The following is a 6,350-nucleotide window of genomic DNA, read 5'->3' as shown; positions in this document are numbered from 1 at the left end:
ATATAGTGCTGGAAGACGAGCTCCTCAGATCAGAAGGCACTCAAAATACAACTGGGGAAAGAAGAGCTGCCTCCTCAGAGTAGAGCCAGCCTAAATGATGTGGATGGAGTAAAGCTTTCAGGACCTCCATTGCTGACGTAGCATGACTCAAATGAGAAAAAGAGCTGCAAATATCCATGAATAATTAGAACATGGAATGTATGAAGCATGAATCTAGGAAAACTGTAAGTTGTCAAAAATTAAATAGAATGCATAAAGATTGATATCCTAGGCATTAGTGAGCTAAAATGGACTAGTTTGGGCCATTTTGAATCAGACTGCCCTATGATCTACTATGGTAGGAATGACAAATTGAAGAGGAATGACACAGCATTCATTGGCACAAAGAATGTTTCAAGATATATCCTGACGTACAATGTTGTCAGTGATAGGATAATATCATATGCCTACAAGGAAGGCCAGTTAAGATTAATATTATTTAAATTTACGCACCAACCACCAAAGCCAAAGATAAAGAATTTGAAGATTTTTATCAACTTCTGCAGTCTGAAATTGACCAAACACTCAATAAAGATGTGTTGATTATCATTGGTTACTGGAATGCAAAAGTTGGAAACAAAGAAGAATCACCAGGAGTTGGAAAATATACCTTGGTGATAGAAATAACACTGGAGATCACATGATAGAATTTTTGCAAGACCAATGACTTATTAATTGTAAATACCTTTTTCAACAATACAAACGGTGGCTATACATGTGAACTTCACCAAATGAAGCACACAGGAATCACAGAGACTACCTCTGTGGAAAGAGGTGATGGAAAAGCTCAGTATCTTCAGCAAAAAACAAGGCCAGGAGCTGACTCTGGAACAGGCCATCAGTTGCTCATATGCAAGTTCAAGTTGAAGTTAAAAACATTTGAAACAGTCTATGAGAGTCAAATGTGACCTTGATTATATGCCACCTGAATTTACACACTATCTAAAGAATAGATTTGATGCACTGAATACCAATGACCAAAAACCAGAGGAATTATGGGATGACATTAAAAAAATCATCCACAAAGAAAGCGAAGCGTCATTAAAAATACAGGAAAGGAAGAACAGACCACAATGGATGTCAGAAGAGACACTTGCTTTGAACAGACAGGAGCTAAAGCAAATGGAAGAAATGACAAGATAAAAGAGTTGAACAAAAGATTTCAAAGAGCAGCTCAAGAAGACAAAGTCAACCATTGTAATGAAATGTGCAAAAACCTGGAGTTAGAAAACCAAACAGGAAGAACACGCTCAGCATTTCTCAAGTTGAAGGAACTGAGGAAAATATTCAAGCCTCGAATTGCAGTATTGAAAGACTCTTTTGGCCAAATATTGAATGATGCACAAAGTATCAAAAGAAGATGGAAGAAATACACAGAGTCACTGTACCAAAATGAATAAGTAGATGATCACCCATTTCAGGAGGCAGCATATGATCAAGAACCAATGGTACTGAAGGAAGAAGTCAAAGCTGCACTGAAGGAATTGGCAAAGAACAAGGTTCAAAGAATTGACGGAATACACATTGAGATGTTTTAACAAACAGATGCTGCACTGGTAGGAACTCACTTGTCTATGTCAAAAAATATGAAAGACAGCTACCTGGCCAACTGTCGCAAGACATTCATATTTGTACCCATTCCAAAGAAAGGTGATCCCACAGAATGTGGAAATGATCAAACAATATCATTAATATCACACACAAGTAAAATCTTACTGAAGATAATTCAAAAACAGTTGCAGCAGTACATTAACAGAGAACTTCCAAAGGTGCAAGCTGGATTCAGAAGAGGACATGGAATAAGAGATATCATTGCTGATGTCAGATGGATCTTGGCTGAAAGCAAAGGATACCAGAAAGATGTTTACTTGTGTTTTGTGGACTATGCAAAAGCATTCAATTGTGTGGATCATAACAAATTGTGGATAACACTGAGAAGAATGGGAATTCCAGAACACTTGATTATACTCATCAGGAACCTGTACACAGACCAGGAGGTTGTCATTCAAACAGAGCAAGGGGATACTGATGGTTCAAAATCAAGAAGGGAGTGTGTCACAGTTATATCCTTTCACTATACTCATTCAACCTGCATGCTGAACAAATAAGCCAAGAATCTGGACTACATGAAGAAGAACTTGACATCAGGATTGGAGGAAGACTCATTAACAACCTGTGATACACAGATGACACAACTTTGCTTGCTGAAAATGAGGATGACTTGAAGCATTTTCTGATGAAGATTAGACTTCAGTCTGCAGTATGGATTACATCTCAACATAAAGAAAATGAAAATCCTCATAAAGGGAACAACAAGCAGCATCACAATAAATGGAGAAAAGATTGAAGTCAAAGATTTCTTATTACTTTGTTCCACAATCAACACCAATGGAAGCAGCAGTCAAGACATCAGATGACATACTGCACTGGGCAAATCTGCTCCAAAATATCTCTTGAAAGTGCTAAAGAGCAAAGATGTTTCCTTGAAGATAAGGTGCACCTAACCCAAACCATGGTATTTTCAATTGTTTCATATGCATGTGAGAGATGGACAATGAATAGGGAAGACCAAAGAAGAGTTGATGCTTTTGAGTTGTGGTGCTGGAGGAGAATGCTGAAAGTACCATGGACTGCAAAAAGAACAGGTCTGTCCTGGAAGAAGTGCAGCTGGATGGCTCCCTGGAAGCAAGAATGGCCAGACTTCCTCTCACTTACTTTGGTCATGTTGTCAGAAGGGACCATTCCCTGGAGAAGGATGTCATGCTTGGTAAGGTGGAGGGTAAGTGAAGAAGGTGAAGGCCCTCAACAAGATGGATTGACACAGTGGCTGCAACTATGGGCTCAGGTATAGCAAGGATCATGAGGCTGGCACAGGACCAGGCAAAGTTTCGTTCTGCTATGCATAGGGTCACTATAAGTCAGAGCCAACTCAATGGTACCTAACAACAACAACAATGAGGACCCTGAATGGCACAAACAGTTAACACTTAGTGATTCAAGTCCACTCAGAGGCTTCTCAAGAAGAAAAGGCTGGTGATTTTCTTCGGAAAAATATCAACTACTGAAAATCCTAGGCAGCATGGTTCTACTCTGATGCATGTGGCATCACCACGAGTCAACATCAACTCAATTGCTTGTATGAAAATAATACAAGGAGCTGAGCATCTGGTGTTCCTTTGAGGAAGGAATTGGTCTGCAGTGTGTGAGAGTCCCCACTATTCCCCACTGCTTCCCTGACATCAGAGTCAAATGTTAGCTGTTGTTCTTCTCATTGAAGAGAAATGTATTTCAAATGTGTCTCTATCAAAATTGGAAAAAGAAATGATAATCCAAGAAGATCTCATGTTTCAGAAAAATTACTACATAACATGAACTCTGTTGTTGTTGCTATGTGCCATCGAGTCGGCCCCGACTCATAGCGACCCCTCCTTGGGTTTCCGAGGCAGTATCACTATGGAAGTAGGATTGCCCAACCTTCCTTCCGAGGAGTGGCTGGTGGGTTTGAACCGCCAGTCTTCTGGTTAGCAGTCAAGTGCTTTAGCCACTATGCTACCAGAGCTCCTTACATGAACTCTGAAAAGTGAAAATTATTTATATACATTTAATAATCAAAGAAAGTGAGTCTGTGTCTTATGTCTGGGCTGCTTCACTCATTTTCATTATCAACTTGATTCCCAAAGGCATTTGTATTTGCAGCCCCTCATCTAGACTCTAAACTTCTTGGAGAGAAAGACAATATTTTGTTGTTGTCATTACCATATCTTTCATGCCTAGAACAATGTTGTGCACAAAATAGGTTCTCAATAATGTTTGTTGACTAAACATAATCTAACAGTAAGATGGATTTTAAAAATAATAACTGCAATTATACAGTGACAGGTGCTCTGAAAGTATACACAGCAAAAATTGGAAACACAAATGACTTTGTTTTCCTCAACAGCATACCATATAATGAAGGTTGGTAAAGGTATCTATGTCTTCTTGTGCACTATTCTCTTCTCCACATCTAGATGCAAGCTTCCATAGCTGAAGTCAGCAAACTTTTTCTGAAGGACCAGACAGTAAACATTTCAAGCTCGCAGGCCACATATCTATGTCACAGTACTCAACCCTGCCATTATAGCACAAAAGCAGCCAGTAGACAATAAATAAATAAATAACCAAACTCACTGCTGTTAAGTCGGATCTGACTCATAGCGTCCCCTCCTTAGGTTTCTAAGCCAGTATCACTGTGGAAGTAGATTGTCCAACCTTCCTTCCAGGAAGTGGCTGGTGGGTTTGAATCACCAGCCTTCTGGTCAGCAGTCAAATGCCTTAGGTACTACACCAAAACATGGCTATGTTCCAATAACCCTTTATAAAAGCAAGCAGCAAGGGCCCACAGGCCATAGTTTGTTGACTCCTGCTCTAGAAGATAGAAACTATTTTATCATCTTTGTAATGTGTTGAACTGAACTATTTGAAGGGTTTTGCTCTTTTGATTTTTGACTCTAATCTTTGCTGATTATGTGTATATTTCCCATTTGCTACCGAGTCACTTCCTGCTCCTGCTGACTCCATATATGTCAGAGTATAACTATGCTCCTTAGGGTTTTCAATGGCTGATTTTTCAATTTTTCAGAAGTAGATTGCTAGGCATTTCTTCCAAGGTGCCTCCGGGTAAGACTCAACCTTTCTATTAGCAGCCAAACCCATTAATTGTCTGTACCACTTAGGGATTTTACATATATGCAGGTAGTCCCAAACTTACAACATATTGGAGTACTTCAACCATCCTTTTCATAATTTTTGTACATCTCATTGTTAGTAATATGTACCACTTACAATTTGCAGCACATAATTTGCTGACATTATCACTATCAGTCACTCACAGATGTTCAATTCTATGATATATTATTCAAAACATTGCCGTTTACATTTAGTTTTCTAAAGTAAATAAGGGGTACAGTTGCTTAAAAAAAACGGACCCAAACACTGATGACTTTGCTAAAGTCAACAGCAGATTCAGGAAGCAGTGTGATATTACAGTGCAATATATGAAGAAAAAAAGCAAAGGACCATATAAACAATTGTCATTAACTTCCTGGCTAGAAATGTCACCTTCATTCCCAGGGATAATGTAGATGATCCAGAACCTTCCACAAGTAACTAACAAAATACCAACCTTGTCTAATTCTTCTTCATCATCAGAGTAAATTTTTTTCATTTGTGTCATTTTTATGTATGTATGTATATATGTGTGTATTAAAATATATCGGTAAGTTTATACATAATGTTTCCAACTTCCAAAGACAGATAAAGACTGGATTTACAAAGATACTGATAATAAAAGGCAATAATAATAAAAGCTAAAAAAAAATGAGGTATTTGACTTACATCAGAACCAACCTATGACGAAGTCATCAGAACAGAACCCCATTGAAAGTTGGGTTTCATACGGTTTTATATAAATGAAACTATACAAAACCCATTGCCATTGAGTAGATTTTGACTCATAGCAACCCAATTCAACAGAGTAAAATTGCCCATAGGGTTTCCAAGGCTAAAATCTTTCTGGACACAGACTGCCACATCTTTCTCCCACAGAGCCGTCCAGGGGTTCAAACCACCAACCTTTCCATTAGCAGCTGAATGCTTAACCAGTACACTCCCAGGGCTCCTATATAGAGTCATGCACCACACAACATCTGTTTAGGCAGTATCAGACCACATATATGTCCATGCTGCCGACCCCTATAAAGCTTATTATATTAAAAACCCAAGGTTCATACAATGTTTCATAGTAACAAACAGGCACTAATTTGTGACATGCATGAAAAACATTATCATTACTATTATTGTTATAGGAGCTCTGGTAGCATAGTGCCTAAGGCACTTGACTGCTCACCAAAAGGCTGGCAGTTCAAACCCACCAGCCACTCCTCAGAAGGAAGATGGGGCAATCTACTTCCGTAGTGATACTGCCTCAGAAACCCAAAGAGGGGTCGCTATGAGTCAGGTCTGACTTGACGGCACATAACAACAACATTATTATTAATGTATTATTATGTTAAAGATGTTTCAGTGCATCTGGAAGTGTTCCTATAATAATATTTATGAATATTTATAGAAAGGTACACTCTATACTATATACCAAGACAAATATTTAACTAACTGACATTAGATACCAACCATACCTAACTGTTCCAACTTACGTACAAATTCGACTTAAAAGACAGGCTTAGAAACAGATCTTGTTTGTAATCCAGGGACTGCCTGAATATAGCATGGTGTTCTCACAATGTCCAAATCATAAAATATCCTATTTCACA

The sequence above is a fragment of the Orycteropus afer genome, unplaced genomic scaffold (genome assembly GCF_000298275.1).
Source record: "Orycteropus afer afer isolate SDZICR_OR568_19922 unplaced genomic scaffold, OryAfe1.0 scaffold00339, whole genome shotgun sequence".
NCBI lineage: Eukaryota > Metazoa > Chordata > Mammalia > Tubulidentata > Orycteropodidae > Orycteropus > Orycteropus afer.
Note: the sequence above shows the minus strand (reverse complement) of the source record.